This window comes from Cynocephalus volans, chromosome 9 (genome assembly GCF_027409185.1).
Source record: "Cynocephalus volans isolate mCynVol1 chromosome 9, mCynVol1.pri, whole genome shotgun sequence".
In the NCBI taxonomy this organism is placed as follows: domain Eukaryota; kingdom Metazoa; phylum Chordata; class Mammalia; order Dermoptera; family Cynocephalidae; genus Cynocephalus; species Cynocephalus volans.
Genome location: NC_084468.1, coordinates 25,907,405 through 25,930,419, shown reverse-complemented (window position 1 = coordinate 25,930,419; position 23,015 = coordinate 25,907,405). Strand labels below are relative to the sequence as shown.

The 23,015-nt window shown below is 32.8% G+C and overlaps 1 non-coding gene across 1 annotated transcript; it reads right to left on the bottom strand.

The window, feature by feature from the left end:
* Positions 1-365: 365 nt before the first annotated feature.
* LOC134386689 (U6 spliceosomal RNA) lies at positions 366-471 on the bottom strand. The gene has a single exon (XR_010024519.1). It is a non-coding gene; the product is annotated as a U6 spliceosomal RNA (small nuclear RNA).
* Between the last annotated feature and the right edge of the window lie 22,544 nt (positions 472-23,015).

Here is a 23,015-nt window from a genome sequence, read left to right as displayed (position 1 = left end):
CATATAGATAAAAAAACGGCCTATACAAATTGAACTAGAAATTGTAGCATAAAGAAAATTTATAGAATTACATGGGTAGCATCCATTTAGAGGAAAGTAACAAATAATTTATTTATACACTCAGTACTATATTTTAACTTACTTTTAAAAAATTTATACATAATAAAACTTATTCTCTTTGATGAAGTCTTATGAGTTTAGAAATATGCATGCAATTATGTAAACCCCATCATAACCAAGATTATGAACAGTCTATCAATCCTCAAATTTTCTAGTGATGTAGTCACTTTGTAGTCAACATCTCTGCCTCACACCAACCCGTGAAAATCACTGATATGCTTGTCTTTTAATTAGTTCACTTTATTTTGGATAGGAAATGCATCATGAATTTACATGTTACTTTGAGTAGGGACCTTGCTAATTTTCTCTGAACCATTCCAATTTTAATATATGTGCTAGCAGAGACAGCACTGATCTGCTTTTTGTACCTATAATTTTTCCTTTTCCAAAATGTCATATAAGTGGATTAATAAGATATGTACACTTTTGAAATTGCCATCTTTCACTAAGCAGTATCTATCTGAGATTCATTCACACAGTTGCATCTGTTAGTAGGTCTTTCCACCCTACTGCTGAATGGTATTCCATTACATATGTGTACCATAGTTTGTGTATCCATTCAGCAAGAATTTTCTTTTTTTTAATAGATTGGTCAAATCCCACCACCACAAATAATGTTGCAATTCAAAAAAAAAAAAATCATACTAAAATGATCTCCAGGTATTTCATTTCATTTCATAATATCAAGTATTGTCTAGTATTACAAAAAAAAAAAAATGGTTACAATATTTAGGGTACACAGCCTGTATAATAGGTATTATTTTATATTTTTAAATTATTAAAATATTTGATAACAAAATTTAATTTAGCAATTTAAAAATTCTTAAAAAGAATTTGTTTATTAAAATAATGTCAAAGGTAATATACAGAAATGACAGATAGATAGAACTAGTTACTTCCAAAGACAGAAGTATACGAGGGTACTTCAAAAAGTTCATAGGACAATTCACACTACCTTTTTATCTTATTTTTTCACAACCTTTTAGAAGTACTCTTGCTGCCAGAGGAGTACTTGTTACCAAGGAAGATTGGGTAGCTGACCTCAACCCATCCCATCTTCTACCAGGTTTTTGACTCTGCCGCAGGAAAGAATACAAGAGCAGAGTTGGAGTAGAAAGCAAAACTTGGTTTAATGTAAAAAATAAGAGATCCACACATCACAGAGAAAGTGTGGGCAGGCTCCAGAGAGTGGGGAACAGCTACAGCAAGTTTAATACAAAAGTAAGAAATACGCACTTTTCAAACAAAGTGCAGCCTAGCTCAAGAGAGTTATCAGCAGCCTGCTAAAGGCAGGTTTAACACAAAAAATAAGAAATACACACCTCACAGGCAAAGCATGGACTAGCTCCAGAGACAGTGAGCAGCAGCCCCAACTTCTTCATGGAGTGCACATTTATAGTTTGGCTATCTATACATATTCATATTATCTAATGAATATTCAACTAAGGGGGTGGTTCTCAGTTATGTATCAGGTTATGTAACATAGCTTTGCACATGCTCCATTGGTGTCTTTGTAGTACGCTTGTTGGTCAAATTCTAACGTGTATATGGAATACACTTAAATATGCTAGTTGCTCTCTACTGCCTCCAGTGGAAGGTCATTCATAATATAAATTCCCTTCTGCTGAGCATGCTCAGCTACTAGAATTGCATAAGTCTGCCTCCTGAGGTCTCAATGGCTATGTGTTGGTGCCAAAAATAGGTGCAACAAGCAACTGTAGCTCAGGTACCAGTAGCTAAATCCTGGGGGAGTGATTTGAGACCCAGGGGAGAGGCCTGAAGCCTGGGGAATTGGCCTGCAACCGAACCCCAGGGAAACTGAGTACTTCTATCTCACCCTTGTGTGTATATATATATTTTCATTATTCCTGACTATTAAATTCATAGAATTTTTAATAACAATTTTGCTGTGTTTTCTTTCTTTGGAATATGTCTCATCCAGTTTTTTTTAGAGGCATAAGACATAATTATTGAAATTTTGTTAGTATTTTACATGTAGTATTATAATAATTCAATCTGCATTATTAAACTACCTAGAAGCCTTAAGTACTTAAATGCATTTAATTTAATGCACATTAGTTAACAGAATCTCCACCAAATAATTATTGGGGGACATTTAAAAATGGCAGATAGCCAATAATATACTCAATGAAGTTTTTTTAAATTAATCTACCCATCTATTATATTAGATTAGACAAGTGATACAATCATACACTACTACTGCCTGCCTGGAAATTGAGTTTCTTTATAAAATACTTCAAATAAAGTAAAGCATAATCTGTTAATTGGCTTTTTAGATCAACTTTTTTTTTTTTTTTTAACATTAACCATCTGCAAGATAAGTGTGACATACATAATCATATATAATATAATCATATTAAAGAGTAAACACATCCAGGCTTATTGGAAGTAAATACTGGATCACCACAGATGCTTCCTAAAATTAATTATACTGCACAAGAGAAAAATAAATGAAGTAAAACTACACATCGATATTAACAGAAACTATTTATTATAAAGCACCTGATAAAAACGGGTGTGAATGTACTAAATTTCTTCTAACTACATTATTTCAAGTCTAATTTTGCCCCCCCCAAAAATACACTGCAACTGAAAAGTGGCCAAGAAAATATTAACAATAGCAATTACTCATAAAAAAGGCAGTTATTAAATTCATAGCAGAAAATATTCACCTAAACTTTCAGATTGACATAAAATTATGAACATATTAGTTATTTAATTCTCTTTATTCCTTGCTCATACGGACAAGGCTCTATTAGGAAATTAATTTCATTGAGGAAAATGACACATAACAAAGTATTACGAGACTATTATTGAAGTTTTTGTCGGGTCTGCCGCTGGCCGACCCGAACAGCCCTTAGCCTCGTTCCTTTTGGTGGGTGAGTGAATGGCACAGGATTCCTCTTTCCCTGCTGTCCCCATTTGGAAGGAGGTGGGGCAAGAGAGCCGTGAAGAGAGGTGAGCACAGCCGCCGGCCCCCCAAAAACAGCCCGGTTTCAGGACACTCAGACACAGCAGGGGTTCTGTTGAGCAGTTCCGTTTATTACCACACAAGCACTTGCTTTTAAAGGCAAATGGGGAAGGGAGGTTTTTTACATAATCTTATCAGCTTAAAGGTCAAGAGAGCATGCGTCCTGTCTCAATGCCTAGCTATTGCAACCTAAAGCGTGGAAGTGCGTATTTGGCCAATAAGTGCTAAGGCAAGGTTCCCGCAGATACCCCCACCCTACTTCCTCCCGGCGCCGTCTTAGGCTGCCACGTTAATACGCCCTTGTGGGCCCATAATGGCGCCGCTTGTAATGTCACTTAAGGTGGCGTTAGTTTTTAAAGCCTGACAGTTTTGATGTGAATATAATGGTTGCTTGGGAGTTAGGAGAGTACAACAGAAGAGCACAAACCATTCTGGAGGTGGGAGGCAGAGAAGAGTAGAAAATATTCTCAAGAAACAGTAGTTATGCAGCAATGAACAAAAGTTAGCCAACAGGGAAGGTAAAATGTTGGTGGAGAAAAAGGGAAAATGACCTGAAGGTTATGGAAATGTAAGGAAAACAAAGTGAGTTCAGGAATGTCAATCAACTCAATATGGTTGAAAGTCAGCATGTTCAACAAAGAGCAGTGAGAATGAAACCAGAAAAGCAGACAAAGTCTGTATCACATGAGGGTTTGGATTTTTTCCTATAAGTGATAAAGAGCCATTTAAGTGGTTTAACTACAGGAAGTAAAAAGATTTACAAACAAGACTCAAAACTTATCAGGAACTTTTAGAGAAAGCCAATCTGAAGGAAGAGCAAATCTGAGGCTACTGCAATAAATTCTGATATTCAGAGTTTTACAACGTACTCTGAGCAGAATAATTTGCCTATGAGATTCTCAGCAAGAAAGTGATTTTGTTAAATACTTCATTCTTTATGGGACTCTTGACTCTGAAAGTATCGTGCAATTAAAAATATATCTGTTTGTTTAATGCACTTCCAATCTTTACTTTTTTCTTTTTTATTTAACAAATAATTTTTTTCATTATAATATATTATTAAGAATCAATTAATTAGTGGTCCATAATACAAACTATGAGAACTTCTACCCTAAATAAATGTGTGCTTGGGTGGAGAAAAAGAAAAAGAATATGAGAATTATTTCAAAGACAGAACACAACAAAACCGAGTATGGATTAAATGTAGAAAACAAGAAAGGAGGAGAACGTTTGATAGAATCCCAAGTTTGGGGTTTGAAAAATTGAATGCTTGTTGTTAATGTATTATTTGTAGATAAGTAAAATATAATCTTACGAATGGGCAGAGAATAAGGAGCTGTGAAGAAGATTAACAAATACTATCTAAAGTCTTAGGAATAAACATTTAAAAGGTAATGTCCTGAAACAAAGGGAGGAGATGACATATACGACTGAGCTGTAAAATGGCCATTATTCAACGAAATCCAAATAAAAAAAGTTTGGAATGAAGTCTAGAGTGAGAGTTAGATCATGGAGCCATTACCAGTCATTGGTGAGTTGTGACAGCTGCAGTTTCATAGGCGTCAGGGAGCCTGGACTTCTGCTGTGAAAGTTTAAGGAGGAAAAAGGAAGTGTGGAGTATATAAAAGAAAAAGAGTGTTAAAAACCAACCAAACAAAAAACACTTGATTTAATCATCCCACAATGTAAACATATAACAAGACATTGCATAAATATATAAAAATGCTAATTGTCAATTAAACGTAAAATGAAATTGAAAACAAAACACTTGGCTGAGAAGAGATAAAGAGAACATAGGCAACAGCAGGAGAGTCCTTGGGAAAACGTAACCATCCCCCCTTACCCCTTCATGGACTCACACCCTTTGCCTACCTGTAAGCACTGATGTTTCCTCTGACCCTGCCCATCGTTCTGTTCCTCTATCTTCAAATGCCTGTGGTTTGTGTTCTTATCCCCTTATTTGACTTTGGCAACCTTCTATGTATTGGACTTTTTGCATCCCTTGTGACTCTGATTCCTTTCTGACTTACAGAACTATACCTCCAAACATCTGCTGGTCATATACCCTTAGATGTTTCTCATGCACCATACCCTATAAATGTATAAGTGTAGAACTAGGCACACTGAAACCATTATCTGAGTGAAAGTTAGATGAGCTTGCTCCACTGCTGAAAACCTTCTAATGGTTTCTCATCTTATTCCTCTAAAAAGCCAAAGACCTTAGTCAGTGGATAAGGTTTACATGATCTCAAACTTTTCGACCCTAACTTCTATTTTTCTACTATTCTCTCTTCTATGCTACTTTCTCTTCTACTCCTTCAGCCACACAAAACTTATAACAGTCTTCTTGCCTCTCCACGATCAAGAGCTTTCTTCTTGCCCCATCAACTGTGCAATGCTTTGTGCACTTGTATCACTGCACGGTTTACTCCTTCATATCTTCAGGATTTTGCTCATATGCTACTTTATCAACCATTCTATCTTAAACTGCCCTTTTTGTTCCCAGTAATTATCTATCTCTCTTTATTCTTTCTTTTAATAACCATCAGACACACAATATATTGCACTTAGCGGTTTTTTTTTTTCTTTCTTTTTTTAATCAACTGTTAATTGATTGTCAGGTCTTTGAGTACAGTTTTGTCTCTTGGTGCAGTGTTATAGCTTCAGTACCTACAATAACGTCTGAGTTATAGTAGGTTTTGAAAAGTCTTAGTTGAGTCAATTAACATTTAAATATAATTTATGGGAAAGGAAAATACATTTTAGTCTAATAAACCTGTAATAGTTTAATTTTATAAGATATTTGCTAGAAAAAAAAAACATTCTAAAGGGTATATTTTATCAGTAATGAAAACAAACTGGGAATAAAGACGTATAAAGGGTTGGTGAATGAAAAAATTTGTGCACTTATTGGTGAATCTAAACAATCAATCACCTTAAAATATAAGACAAAGATTATTAAGGCTGCTGTCAAAAAGAAGGTCAAATTACAGGAATGAAGCTATGAAAGGAAGGTAGTTCAGGTTCCCTTGTGATTTGTCAGAATAATAGAGACATTAACTACTTTCAGATTGGTTGATTCATACATGCACATTAAAATTAATCATCTAAAATATAAATGGAATATCCAACGGTCCAATTAGGAGAAAATAAAACACAGTTTTAAAAATTCTACCAATTTGAATGAATTAAGCAAGTAATAAAAAATAACTAAAAAAAGGAAGAGTTAAAAATAACTTGAGATTGGAAAAAGCAGTCTGAATATATCAGTAATCATAATTAATTTACTCTACAATATAATCTTGAAAGTCCTAGCCAACTGACAAGAACATAAAAATTTACAAAATTATCATAAGGATTGGAAACAAAAAGACAAAATAATTGCTATTTGTAGAAAATACAGTTGGGTAGATACAAAATTCAAATGAAAATATCAGCAACTACTTCAAAAATACTGTTTCACAAGGTTGGTTGAATGAAAATATCCATAAAAATGAAAGCAATAACATTTCTACTTAGCAGTAAAAGCACAGTACATGTGATAGAATATGACATATGATTATAAATACCATAAAAATGTTACTTAGATATAAATCTAACAAAATAATTGCAAAAATGATATTGAAGGAAATATAAAAGATCATGAATAAATGAAGAATTGTAACATATTCAGGGACAAAGAGGTGCAATATTTAAAACAAATTAGTCTTTCAATAAATTCAATGCCATTTTAATAAAAATTTCAAAAGAAGTTGTATTTTTTTTTTTGAACTAGGTAAATTAGAAAAACAGAAGTCTTTCATTTGTACAGTAGAAGAAGAATAGTGGAACACTGACAAACAGGATATCAGAAATCATTACAAACAGCTGTATTGAATGAGACAGGTTGATGAAGTATAATCCCTCTCTCTCTCACACACACACATACACACACTACAGGCATGCATATGTTCATCTAAATGACTATTATGAGAGTACAAAGGAGACCATTTATTAGAACTGTAGGGTAGGAAAGAATTCTATATACATGGCAAAAATAAAGACATTTATGTAATAAATGTTTAATACATTTGTCTACTTCAAAATTTAAGTTAAATATCATCAATAAAAGTTATTATTTAATACAGATCTTATTTTTAAAAAAGAAAAAAATGCTTTGACATTATCCTAGTATTGCCTTTGGAAATGTCTAGCGTCAAGAATGTTCTTATATTTCCGATTGAAGTAAAAATGTGCATAACTTTGAAATCAATTTTCCAGCAGCTACTAATGCTAGAAAACAATTATAGTTTTTCAATCTATAATTAGGGGTTAAGCTATATATCCCTGTGAAGCACTTGCACATGAGAATCCTGCAGGAGGAGACAAGATGATCTTGCCCTTTTATTTGTAAATTAAAAGATGAGATATTCTCAATGACCAGAAAGAACAAAATCATAAAAATACATGGTTATCTATTTATGCTAGTGAACGCTATGTAGCAAATAAAATTGTTAAAACCGATCTATTAATAGCAAATAGCAATAGACATATAGGTTAAAATATTGAAAATAAAATCAAATTGAAAAATAATAACATAACAAATTTTACATTAAAATGATTAATCAACAGTATATATTGCTTAATATACATACCTACTTAGCAGTTGTATAAAAATGTGGAATTTCAAGTTTTATATTGGTTGTGTCTGTATAAAAAAGAAGGAAAGTGGAAATTCAAATTTATATGCAATACCCTGTTTCTTTCACTTAAAAATTGGGAGATGGTGGATACACACATGTTTTTACATTATTCCTTATATTTTTATGTTTTTATTATTTTAAAATATAATAATTTAATATTTATAAGTATTTTTTTACAAAATAAAATCAGTAAACAGAAATTCAAATTACAACAGAGAACACATAAACAACAATGAAGAACTCCATGATTTGTAGCCAACCTATTTTGTCACTTTTATTTTTATTTCATGTAATGTTGCTTCATACATTCAGAAACATCAACAATGCTTTGCTGCATTAGTATTTTACAGCTATTTACCATTTGTTTCTCACATTTCATACTATTTAATTTTCCTGGAAAGATCATATATACATATTAATTCAGTCAATTAATATTTAAATACAGTTTATGAGAAAAAAATATATATATGTATATGAGTTGTACCCCCTTATCTACAGGAGATTGTTCCAAGGCCTCCAGTGGATGCCTGAAACCACAGATAGTACCAAACCTAAACATACTATGTTTTTCCCTATACATACATAAATATGATAAAGTTTAATTTGTAACATAGGCATAGTAAGAGATTAACGACAAGTAAAAATAAAATAGAACAATTAAAGTAATATGCCAACATCACTACTCTTGTTCTTTGGGGATTTCATTAAGTAAATTAAGGGTTACTTGAACACAAGCACTGTGATACTGCAGCAACTGATAAGGCTACCAAATTACTAATGGGCAGGTAGCATCTCTAGTATGGCATACTGGACAAAGGGATGATTCATGTCTCGAATGAGACAGAGAAAGATGGTGCAAGATTTCAACGTGCTACTTAGAATGGTGTACAATTTAAAACTTATGAATTATTTCTAGAAATTTTCATTTAGCATTTTCAGACCACAGATGACCATGGGTAGCTGAAACTGTGGAAACTGAAACCAGGCATAAGGGAGAACTACTGTGCATGTGTGCATTTTATATATTTGTGTGTGTGTGTGTGTGTGTGTGTGTGTGTGTGTGTATAGGTATGTATATGTATGTAAATATATATGTATATTCCATATATTTATGCATATAAATAAATACAATTATTTTTTAAAGAAATATGATTCTCATACACATACACAATTTTATGTTTAACTAATTAATTAATTAATTAATTATAGTAACCAATACAATTTAGGACCAGTTGCAGGAGTATTTGGGAAGATATCAGCAAGAGCCATTGAAGAAATATGAGGATGAGCTTGCAGGGTTAGATACAAAACCGGTTATGTTTCACAGAGTAATAATCCTCTGGGGGTATCTGTTGCACACTTATTTGCATGTCCAATGGACACAAATTTACAAGTAAGCATAGAACTTTACTAAGTCTGGAATATTTAATCAATGTTAAATAGTAAGTTGATCTTAGTATGTTCTCCTACGTATTCACTGAATGGCCTTTACCCCAATATCATCGACAGGAAATGATGCAGACCCTTTTTCCTTATTTCTATTGCATGTCATGTTTATGACAATATCTCTCTTAATTTGAATATACACATACAGATGTCTCTATTCATAAAGAACCCTATATTGTGCTGCTGCTTCCTTCCTCACAGGTAAAGATCATTGCTTGAATATATTTACCTCCAAATTATAACTTCTTTATTCATATTTATGTTTTTCTTGCTTTTTCTTTAAGTTTTATTTCCTTTCTTTCTAATTTAAGTTTCTTGTAGAAAAGGCCAGAGACAAAATCATATCAATGCTCCATATCTCCAGACATTTTACAGTGCCCATATTTTATATGCAGTGGATGACATTACTTTGCTGACTTTTTGTTCATTGGAAAATTTGGGATTTAAAACAGATTCTTAATATTTTCTGTAGATCAAATTTTGAAGACAAATATTTTAGAACCTTATAATATGGCCATATAATTTGAGTCTGCAGATCAGAAACTTTACATAGAAGTATTGTGAACTTGTCTAGAAGCATGGACTTATAATTAATTTACCAACAGAATATTGATGATACAGAATATTTGTTTGGCAAAGAAATTCTCCTGTTGCCAGCCATCTCCAAGTGCCTTCCTGAACTGCTTGAAGGAGAGCTTTTGTTGCTATACAGTAGAAAGGTACTATGATTGCAAACTGGCATGTTTATGAAAGTATAGACTATACTGACACTCCTGCAAAATGAGATAATAATATTTAAGACTTAATGAAATTCAATATTTTAAGCAAATGATTTGTCCAGCTTAAAAATGTATAAAAAATTCTTTGGAAGAAAATAAAACTGACTACAAATACTTTGCCATCAAGCTGCAATAGTATAATAGCATAACTTATCCTTTCTGAAATTCAGAATAAAAATATAAACTGTCAAATATATATAGAAATATATTTAATTAAACCATAAGTCTACATACTGTCAAGAGATCTATAACAGCAGTAGTGATAAACACACCAGTGATTAATTAATTTCAAGTTTCCGGAAAAGGAGTTTATCAAACTATTAATATCTAATACAGGCAACACCATCAGATAAAATATCATAAAATGGTTTTAATTATAAAATTGTGCATGGAGAAAATATTTTTTCACTCTTTTCCTTAAACATTTTTCTTAAAACAAGCTTAGAAATCTTTTGCTTTGATATCAGCATTGACAAAGAATTAATTCTTAACATCTCTTTTTAAATAAATCTCCTGGAAATGCTGATAAAAACCATCAACTATGGTGTTGTGAAATTCCCAGGCACACAATTTTGAATAGATTTCAAGTTGTTCAGGTACTCCAAATAAAGTTTTATTAAAATTTCATTTTTATGGTAATTTAGTAGGTCTATTAGATCATAGATAAATAAATATAGCCAAATTTCAACAATAGGTAAACGTTTGCATTGAATATGTTCATTACTCTCTTTTTTCTGCTTGGCTGTATTTTTTGCTTTCTTTATAATTATCATGATCACTATGATACTACTGCTTTATTTGATTTTAGAAGCTCTTTCTTTCACATTAAAAAAAGTTTTTAATCAAGTAATGTCAATAAAGGTAGGTAGATAATTGACCCCACTGACAATGTTGTATGTACTACTTTGAACTAATGTCAAGTTTTAAGTCTCACACTTACTATTTTCTGATATTGACCCACTTGGGCAGCTTCTACCAATAAGTAAAAACATTTTTAAAAAATTTATTATAGTTGGAACCAATCATACCTTTTTTGATTCTCATACAGACAGGTTTTTCACATCCCATGACACTCTTTATAACATACATACATAACTGTCTTGCCATCATGTTATATTCAATCATCCAATTAATATTTATCAAGTATCTACTGTGTTAGATCTCACGATGTTCACTAAGATGAGCAAGACAGTCATTTGCCAGTGCTCTCTTAGTAAGAAAGACACACATTAAAGAGGTAATTGCCTGCCACTTACTAGCCTTGGCACCTTGAAGAAGTTACTACAATCTGATTCTAATTCTTAGTTTGAAAACAGGGATAATAATACGGTAGTATCTGCCTCATGCGGTTGTTGTAGTAATTAAAAGAACTAATAAATGGCTGACATAGTTAGAGCTCAATAAATATTAGTTGCCAAGTTGTCATCCCCATACTCCCTCCTTTTCATGAAAAGGATTTCAGATTCAAAACCAAATGCAAATAAACCTAGATTAAGGAAAGGTGTCCTGAAGAATGACACTAAAATTGAGATCTAAAGTTAGGATCAAATGAGATAGCCATTTTAGATTATTTCAGGCCAAGGAATTTGTATGTTTGAAGGCTGTGGGGCATAAGAGAATATGGCAAAGACCAGAAAGGGACCAAAAAAGCCCAGTAAAGAGAGCAAGAGGAAAGATAGTAAAATTTGAGACTATATTGTTAGGCAGGAGCATGCCTTGACTTCTTGAATGGTAAGCAGAGCCTTTGTAAGATTTTACTCAAGAGAAGATAACATTCTGGGATACAATCGTTTTTTAGGGAAGTGACATGATTAACTGCTCTTCCACCACTTCTGTGACTTCCAAACACTGTCCACCTCAAGCCTAATGTACTTTTGACAGTAGATTACTAGCACTCGAACCCAGGAAGTGCTGTGGGGTGCTGCCAGTTTAGTCTCTTTGTTGAAGAACATTTAAATTAAAATTGGTTACTCTAAGGAGTCTGTGGGAATGCTATGAACCTGGTCTCCTTTCAAGCACAATTTGCTTGGGCAGCCACTTATACCAGGTAACTGGCCCAGGCAAAACATATTTCCAAAATTAGGTCCTTGGCAATCATATTTGACTGAGTCTATAACCACATTAGGGAATACTTATGTGATCTGAAGGCCATTGCTATGTGGAAAAAAATTTTAAAAAGAACAACGGAGATAAATATCATGAATAATTATTGTAAAAATATACCATTCCATGTCTAAGCTGACATAATTTCTAAAAATAGAATGTATGAAATAAATTTTAACCAAATTTAGTAATTAATGTTATCACTCATTTCCATAAATATTTTCCCAATGTGTCTGGTTGATGGAAATTCAATAGCACTTCTTTTAAGTTCTCAAATTATCTTCATAAGGAGGAGGAGAGTGTAGGAAGGAGTTTCATTTCCTAAAATATATGGATGGACATAAGTTTCTATAAAAATTATCTACTTCCAGATTTTAAGATTCTCCTAGCATCACTTAAAAATAAATAAACAAAACACTCCAATGAGTTTTCTAGAAATACTGTTTTCACATATTAACATATTTTTGTGCTATGTTAGGTGTTAATATGCTAGCTATTATAAACACAGGGTTATGCCCTTTCCTTCTGTCTCTAGGATGGTTGCAAAAATCAGTGTTCTTTTACTTTTTGACACATGTATCATACAAAGGATTTATGTATAGTTATATATCCCATTCACTTTTTATACTTATTATAAATTTTGAAGGTTTTAAAGTATTTCCATTCAACTTCCCTAGAGAATATTATCCTATCATTTTTCTATGAAAAATGAAAACTGTCATTTTTCTATGCAGAAAATATGTATTAGATGTCTTGTGACCATAAGTATGTTAGTATAAAAAAATACTTTTTTTTAGTTTTTAATCAGTCAAGACGACATAAATAGCAAATAGATTTGATATGCAATTATTATTTAAAATGTCAAATTTTGTTGAAAATGCTTCTCTTAATAAAGTAGAACAGAGTTTCTTCTCCAACCATTGTTTCCTGTATCTGTAGATGAATATTACTTATTACTAGAATTAGGCTTAATTTAGCATCAGTTCTATTCCTATGTTTTCCTGGGTTTTTAATAGATGTAAATGCCTAATCTACAAAAACAAGAAAACAATGGACAGTTTTGTTATTGCGATGCCACCCAATTCTCTATAATCCTTTTGAGTTACTTAGCAAGTATCACAGAAACACTCATTATAAAAAATATCATCATGATCTGTCAGCTAATGACTTGATTAGGTCCTCCTTGATTTATTAAAAGTAAACATTTGAAAAGGACTTGCAAAAGCTTTTTTTTTTTTTTTACTATTTTAGTCCATTTCTGTTGCTCACAGCAAAATACCTGGAATTGGGTACTTTGTAAAAAAAAAAAAGAAATTTATTGCTTACAGTTTCTGAGTTTGGGAAGTCCAAAGTCCATCTGGTGGTGGGTATAGTGATCCAGGGGTCTTACATTACAAGATGGTGGAAGCAGAGAGAGCACAGAGAGAAAGACAGACTCTCCTCTCTTCTCTTAAAGCCCTCAGATCCACGCCCTTGACCACTACTTTTAATCCATTCACTGTGGCATGGTCCTACAACCTAATCACATCTTCAGGGCTTCACCTTTCAATTACCATAATAGGATTTCCCAGCCTCTTAACAGTCACAGTGGGAACCAATTTCTAATGTGTAAAACGGGGGACACAATTCAAGCTTCAGTGAGTTTTGGGGAGACATAATTCAATCTACTAGAGTTATCCAGTTCATAAATCCAAATGTTCCTCCGTTTGATGATCTAGAGACATTTAAGTCTACAAAAATGCTTTAGTGTTAAAGTTTAGATATGGTGAGAAGTGTGTGTGTGTGTGTGTGTGTGTGTGTGTGTGTGTGTGTGTGTGTGTGTGTTTGCATATGTGTGTCTGCATATTTGCCAAATTGAAGAAGAGCAATTGAGAAAAGACAGATGAGTTAGGGGAGTTGCACCTTCATCACAGGAGTGCACTTTCAGACAGATGGATTTTTGGAAATATCACACATGAAATTGAGAATCTGGAAATTGATTCTCTTAAAAGTATGTGCAAGAATCCCTTAGAATGTGTGCACCCATATGAGTACCCCTTTTCAAAGATCCCATATCAATCACCAAAGACATACTAATGTCTCCACACTATTCCATAATGTAAAAAGGCCATTATTCTCAATATTCTAATAATGCAAAAGAAACATATAGATAGGTAAAGCGAAACCAAGAATCCCCTCCTGATTTTGTTACAGGATTAGGTTACTCTTACCTTTTATAGCAATAGAGTATGATATGGGAAAGCAGATTGAGAAATGCAAAGTATTACTTCAATGTTGTGATTTTGAGTAGATAAAGTGAAGTTACAAAGCCAAGGAAGGGGAGAACTTACATTCCCGGTACAATTTCAGATACTTAATGTAGCTCTCTCCCTTTTCAAAGTTGTAAAAACTCTCTGAGATGCCATTTACTAAATTTTTAATAAATATTAAATAATATTATTTTCTATACTGAACTCAAAAAGTTTTTGTCTGAATAGAAAAAAAAATTGCACAGCAATATTTTTTATAAAATAGAAATAACTTGCCAAGAAGCATTTGGTTGGCTAAAGGACCCATGTTTGCTGTTTCAGTTATCCCTATGCTCACTAACAGGCATTGGTCATTTCTATTTTTCTTTCATTTGTTCTCCACCCAAATCTTCCTGTCAATGTCTCTCAAATCAATAAAAAACAAAAATAAAAACCCTCAGCAAAGTCTTGCATACTCACTTTGTCACTATTTCAAGTGTCAGCTCCGATGATTAAATTTAAGGTAGGAGTGGACAAAAAGGAAAACAGAAGTATAGTACTCTCCTGTGCTCTTGATTGGGGTCAGTTGCAAAGGAATATTATTCAGTATAGATATTTATACACATACACAACTCACAACACAGACACACACACACATATGCATATATATATATATATATATATAGTTATATGTATATCCATACTTATGTACATATTCATACTTTTGTCCTGTTAGGTTATCTCTAGCTAAGTCTTTAATCAGCTCACAACTGTTTCTTAAACTCAATTCAACTACAGAATACAGTCAATGACTAGGATAATAAAAGAATGGGCAAAAAGAGAAAACACTGATTATTTCACATGAGTCTTTGTTTTTTGTCTCATATCTCTCTTCTGTTTTTCTGTGAGATCTGCGTTGGGTCTGAGATCTGTGTTTAATTTATATTCTACACAGGAATTCTGTTAATTCTGAATTCTGTCTGAGGCTCTGGGTCAATTGCTCATATAGAGTAATCTTGTTTGTGTGTGTGTGCGTGTATGTGTGTGTGTGAGAGAGAATTTTCTCATTTTCTAAACCTACCATTGTTTCACATAGCTGCATTCCAGCAAGGTTAAATGGGAGATAAAACAGCCTAAGCTTCAGGGCCTCTCAATCATCTAGGCCTATGTGAAGGCCCTGGGATTGGCATCCCCAACTTTTATATTCAAAATACTGTATTCTTTTCCATAATGAGAACTTCTACAAGTTTCAGACTCCACAAAACCTGAATCGGTTTCTGTTTGTGATTGGCCTGTCCCTGTATTATCCTTGTCATCCTTTTCTCTTACCTAAGTTCAGAATAGATTTTGTTGTATAATGCATTTTTCCCCAACATATTTTGCCACTATTCACCATGACTTCTTGGCGAAAGATGATTCCATGAAGTTATGGAAGAAGTTGGGTAATAAACTAAAAAAAAATGGACACCATACCAAGAGCCACCAAGATCCTGCCTTAACATTCTCCTGGAATTTCTCATGTTCAGTGAAGCAATAGGGCCATTTTTTTAACAAGGAGAATAAGCAACAAAAGCAAGAAGAAAAACTAAACTTTGATTCATTCTGTCTCAAACACATCCTAAATAAAGAGAATTACTGGGATCTTTTTGTGACTAGTTTTCTTTCAGCAACTTCAACAACAGAAAATTATGTTAAGGAAAAATAGAGTTAAACAGACAAGAAGATTTTAATTCAAGGCTATTTCAATATGGGAGATTACACTCAACTCCACTGAAACAAAAGGCAAGAGAGTTTTTAAGCATTGTGGTGATCTGGTGGCAAGGTACTAGAGCACATTAAAGAAGACGGTGGTCTCTGTGATTAGGCCGACTCTGTTTGCTCATTGGAACTTATCTAAATTAGGCCCTTCACCTCTCACAGAGACTGGGAGAAAGAGGTCCTGTCCTGTCTTTCTTGATGATTACAGTTCAGATGGCTCCCAAGTCCTTGAGAAATATATTCTTGGGTTGTAAAATTGGCCAGAGACTGGGAGGAGACTTACTTCTCAAAGGAAAAGAGAAAGAATTTACAACTGCAATTTTATAAGTAAATACACTAGGAAAGGAAAAGTCAGGAGGCTTTGTTCAGAAGGAAACCTGTCTAAAGTACAGGCAAGCTGAGAAAAATATTGTCTGTCTTGGTCACCTAAGCAGTTTGGAAAATATATGCAATATTTGGAATTTGAACTTCCTCACCTTCCCACCTCTTGTTCACTCCTACAACTAAAATACCACAACGATCCATTTTAGTGTTTTAACTTAACATGTTTTAGTCATATAAATAAGAAATGATTTCAATTCTATATAAGTATATCTAATTTTGTCTAATCTCTAATTTTGTCTTTTATGAGAATGTTTTTCAATATTTATTACTATGTTATTTAGTATGGAAGTTCTAACTTCAAATACTGAGTGTATTTTACAAACTGTTTAGTGACCAAGTCAGACTGAATATTTTTTTCAGCTTGTCTGAACTTTAGACAGTTTTCTTTCTGAATAAAAGCCCCTGACTTCTTTCCTAGGGTATTTACATATAAACTTACAATTGTAAATTCTTTCTCTTTTCCTTTGAGAAGTAAGTCTTCTCTCAGTCTCTTGCCAGTTTGAAACCCAAGAATGTCTTTCTCAAGGACTTGGGGGCCATCTCTTTGAACTGTGATAAGTACTGAGAAACTTTCTTGTAAGAGACAAAATTAGAGATTAAGTTGTATCTAGGCATGTGTAATTGAAATCATTTGTGATTTATATTGCTGAAACATGTTAAGTTAAAACACTAAAATGGATTACTGTGGTATTTTGGTTGTAGGAGTGAACAAGAGGTAGGGAAGGGGATAAAGGTTGTCAAAGAAAACTAACTTTTAATACAACAGGCAGTGAGAAAAATCAAAAAGTTCAGTGAATTATCATGCCACGTTCAAAAATCCAGTGGACTTCCAGTACTGCTATAATTAAACACGAAGATCTCTTTCAGTACGTTAATGGTATATTAATTAGAAATACTTAGATTCTGCCTTTATTAAAAGCGTAGCCAAAATTTTTGAGCTAATAGGCAATTTTAAGATGCACTCCAGTACTTTTCCACTATGTCACCCCAGTTTTAAGACAGTCCCACTCTGGCACATACAAATGCACAGATACAGACTTCAGGTTCTTTGAAATAAAATCAAGATCACTGTATTTAGAGAAAGGAACCTCCCTGGTTCTTCAAAATCCATCTTTAATGAGAATCACACCCAATTAATCAAATAAAGCCAAAAGAAGTGCTGAAAAAGAGTGTTTAAAATATCCACTCAAAATACACCCCTTTTGAAATTATTATGGGGCTTTAATTTTCTTACATTCTTTTTTTTAGAAAATCTATCATTATTTAAGGCTCAAAAATTAAAATATTTATTGGACAGATGTTAAAATTGAATGTAGTTTTACTGTTGAAATAAAAAATCTTGCACTCAATAGATTTTGACTATCATTAAAATAAATATTGAAGGTTATATACTAAAAGAATAGTTGATGAAGCACTGCCATCTTTTGGTTGTATAAATTAAGTATATAGAAAATACAGAGACTTAAGGAAAATTATATTAAGTGAAATAAGCAGGCACAGAAAGAGAAATACCGCATATTCTCACTTATTTGTGGGAGCTAAAAATAAATAAATTAATAAATATGCAAACAAATAAGTGGGGGGAGGGGGAAGAAGACAGAATAACCACAACAATTCCTTGAATGTAAGACAAGTGAACAGATATGATGCTGATGGGCCGGGGGTGGGGGGCGGGGAGGAGGAATTGGTAAAAGGACATGAAAGTCAACTACATTGTAAATTAAAAAATAAATTAATAAAAATAAAAAAAAAATAATTTTCACAATATACACATGGTGTAGGTAATATTATCCTTGATTTGTTGAGGAGAAAAGAATGAAAATAAGTCATCAACTGATTATATAGTGGAAATATCTGCAATTTCATAATTCAATATCAGAGAATAATACAGGGTTGATTGGAGAACATTGGGTACTCAGTAAATATAAAAGAGATAGTGTGACTAAGATCAGTAGCCAGTCGATATGAGCAGAATTATAGGATTATATAAAAAGCACTTGTTCTGGGACTCTTTTTGTTTTCAGTCCAGCTTCAGACCAAGCTGTGCAGTCACAACATCATGAATCTTGCAAATTTAGGGAAGATCACTGTGGAGCAAAATTACAACTGACATGAAACAGGACACAGAGTTTTTTACATCACAGGCTCAGGGAGGCAACCTCCAGGGATGTGGCCGGAGCCACAGAGCCAAAGCACCACAAATCGAAACCAGGACCTGCACTCCAAATTTAGTCCTTTTCAGGAGAGCTAGATCCACTTATCGTTACCTTAGTATCTTCACAGATTTAATCTTTTCTTAGCTTAAATATCTGCGTTCTAAACAGTAATATCTGCAAAATCACTAGTCTTGTGTGTCAGTTGTGGTCTTTTTCTAATTCGAGTTAAAGTAAATATAAAGTAATTAGTAAAAAAAAGAAAGAAAATACAGAGAAGTTAAATATCCAAGAAAATTGTATATATATATCTATATATAGATATATATATAGATATATGTAATATATCTATATATATATCTATATATGTTAAAAGTTCAGAAATTAAAATTATTATAAATGTCACAGAAAATGGATCATAAATATTAGGTTTTGGCAAAGATAGGCACAAATCTTAGCAAAAGAACTCTCAAAGGAAAACTGGAAATATCAACTTCAAGCCTATTGGCGTGGGTAGAAAATAAGACATAATTAATATTATTTGTAATTTTTCTTACTTGATTCCTATGCTCCATACAAGAACTTAATTACTGATGACTATAAAATAGTCAGGTTTTTTTTTTTTTAATGATGTATTCATTAAAATCTGTAATTTGAAAGTAGATGTGTGATAAAATGTTTATTGCAGAATAATTGTACAGCAATTACAAAGTTTTTTCATTTAGGAAGAAAAATGAATGCCATTAAATTTAACTAATAATATTTTTAAAAGGCAATTATTAGATTCAGAGGTATGTTTGCTATACAAGTTGTAAATCTAATAAAAAAACTGAATATTCACATTTTTTTACTTTCTTCAACTGATGATGTAGACCAATTAAGATCCTGACAGTTACTCTAGAATTTGATGGTTTTTTTTTGTTGTTGTTCAGTACTTGAAATAAGTTCTTATAAGAGAAAAATGATTAAGAAACTTGTTTTTGCTAAATCATAATGGCAAGTAAATGGTAACATCACATCTACATTTATGAAAAAAAGGTGTTTTTCTAATAGAGCTCAGTTTTAAAAGAAAGTCAGTCTAAACAGATTGCCTAATTCTATTTTAACTCAGCCTTCCCTACACAGATTAATTAGCCTTACAGAGTTATGACAATCAAATGCTTTACATTATGAAGTTAATTGGTTATTAAAAATAAATTATATAAAATGAGAACTTGGTGAGGAATATATAGATTATATAGTTATCAGAATATACAGTAGTCATGCTTCTAAAATGTTTTGTATATTTATGATTTCAAAGATTTTAAGGAGAATGTAAATTAAAGTTTTTATAACATATATCTGTTTTTAAGTTAAAATAAAATCTAAATAATAATTACTTCTTTAAAAAAAGACATCTTCTCCAGTATGAAACCAAAGCTTAGTTTTATGATGTTTAAATATGACTATCAGTAGCTTGAAAAAACATTTTTTTAATTGTCACAATTATTAATTTACTTGACTCTTAAAAGCTCCTCCTCACCTTGGAATTACAGTCAAAATCCCTCTATATTTGCTGCAATACTCATGTAACTGTGATGTATTTCAAAACAAAATATTCAGGCAGAATATTCTTAAAATATTATTTGACCATTTACTTTAGAGTCTGAAATTTCCCATTTGCATTTTATTACATGTCTATTTTGCAATTTATGTAAAGATTGCAGTCCCTTTCAAATTAGTCATTACTTTTTTTTTTTGCAGGAATTGTAATAATTCTATTCTTTTGATATTTTAGGTGTAAATCTGTCTTCTCTTTCTAAAAATAAATTCTGTCTCTCCTTATGTTTACCTCTCTCTCCTTTAAATTATGAGAATTTTTAATTACAAAATTCCATTATACAAATATTTCCTGAAATGTAATATACTCAATTTGTTAACCAGATTTTCAAAACTTCTTAAGCATTTGTTGATGTCAAATGAGATTTCTTGCCTATTTGCTTTCTTCATAAGACAGTAAAAGTAGTTGAAATTCTCTTGTATGTATGTATGTTTGTGCATATGGATAGAATTAAATAATAACTGGCTATTTTATACAATCCATGCAGTGTTAACAGTTGAGGACACTTGCTCTTCCCTGTGTATTTAATTCTTATTGAATATACGTATTTGGTCATCTAAATCAGGTGCAGAGGTGTAAAGGATTCCAGCTCAGAATTCCTAAAACACTAAGCCTAAAGTTAGCCTTCCTCTAAGGCATTCTCTGACTCTAAATGGATGTGGCTTTTATATGAAAATTTTAGTACCAATATTAAGCCCTACTCCTTGTACCTGTTTATCCCTATTGGTAGAAATTAATCATTGCTATTGTTGGTTTTAATTGGGCATGTGACTCAATTGTATCACATAAAGTAGGAGGGGAACTATGCTACAGTTTTTCTGGGAAAAAGTTACATTTATTTATGTATTTGTTTGTTTGTTTATGTATTTTTAAATAATAGAGCATAACGATGTTGCAAAGATCTCTTTGCTCCTGGAGTTGGTTTGGAGTTGCGTTTGGAGTTAAGCTATATTGCTGGGTGCTGTTTTATATTTATGGTGAACAGAAAAAGAACCATTTGATACTCACAGTCACGTCAGAAAGACCTCTCTCTTTTTTTTTCTTTCTCTCTCCTTCTCCCACCTTATCTTCTTTACTATTTTTTTTTTTTCCTTAGCATACTTACGGAACTTGTATGTTTTCTGCCTCCCTGATGAAAATGTAAGCTTCACAAGTGTAGGAATTTTTGTATGTGTTGTTCATTGTTTGTTATGTGGTTATGGCTGGATGTCACACTACCCAAAAACTTAATAAATAAAGCAGTATTTTATTATTACTTCTGATAGTTTTATGGGATGCCTAGGCTTAAATGGTTTCTCACTAGGGATCTCAAACACAGAGGTAATCAAATGACATGTGGGATAGGAATCAACTGAAAACTCATGGTGGTGGAAATTCTGTGCCAGTTCACCATGGACAATTAACTGGACTGCCTCCGTGTAGCCTCTCCACATGGCTTGGACTTCTCACAGTGTGGAGGCTGGATTCCAAGAGAGACTGTGCTGAGACTGAACACTCCAGCAGCAGGTGGAAGCTTCAGAGATTCTTACAACATTTTCACAGCAGTCCCAAAATATTACTTCTGCTATATTCTCGTGGCAGAGCAAGTCAGTAAGTCCATCAGGTTCAAGTTTAGGGAAATTGGACTCCACCTCACTTTGGGAGGAATTCCAAAGAATTTGCAGACTTTTTAATCTTGCACTGCAGAAGGCAGTGACTAGTTCAGAGACTGAGATGCAACAGATGTTCAATATATATTTTTTGAATTAATGAATGAATAAGGAACTCAGGTCCATAATGTTATGTTGAAGCTGAAGAATTAAGTAGCTCTAGAACTACCTTTCCTCCTGTCTTTCTGATATGAAGTATCATAAATTCCTTTCTTTGTAAACTAGTGCTTTTCTCTTGCTTATAGTTAAAAAGCAACTTGGGGCCGAGCCCGTGGCGCACTCGGGAGAGTGCGGTGCTGGGAGCACAGCGACGCTCCCGCCACCGGGTTCGGATCCTATATAGGAATGGCCGGTGCACTCACTGGCTGAGTGCTGGTCACGAAAAAGACAAAAAAAAAAAAAAAAAAAAAAAAAAAGCAACTTGATTTTTTAAGTCAATTATCAAGAATCTATGAATCTCAGGGGAACAAAGTGTGTTGAAAATGTTATGCATACTCATTAAACTTGGCTAAATCCCTCAGCTTTTAGATAAAAGGTATTTTTACAGCATCTGACTTGTACACAAAAAGTTTGTCATAAAATTACCTCTTTTACCTCTGTTATAGAACCCCCAAATGAGCACCAGAATATTAATTTTATTTTCCTCTATTTTTTAAAATTTTAGTTGTAGTAAGTTAGAAGAATGTGGGATGGAAACAGGTAGGTAGCAGTGATTATCTGTTGTTGGTTAAATTTATACTTAAGATTATAAATAGTCTTCATGTCTAATCTCCTCATGTCTAGTAATACCTTTTCTTGATAGTCCTGAAACACTAAGCTTTTTTTATTGTCTTGTTCTGTTCCATACATGATATCACCATTTGTAGTACTTGTCACTTCCGCAAAGCACAGAATTTTATACCATCTGCAGAAAATTCCTTCTCTGTTTTACGTATACTGGTTTCATCAATAATTTCAATATTTCACCTCCAAATAATGTCATTGTAATTTGCTGTTTCACAGAACTGCACAATGCTGTAAATTGAGGACCAATTTCCTCCAATGTGTGCCATGTAGAATATCTTCTGCAGTATCTAATGTTTGTTATAAACTTCTCTATGCTGTGCAGAGATGCGTGATAC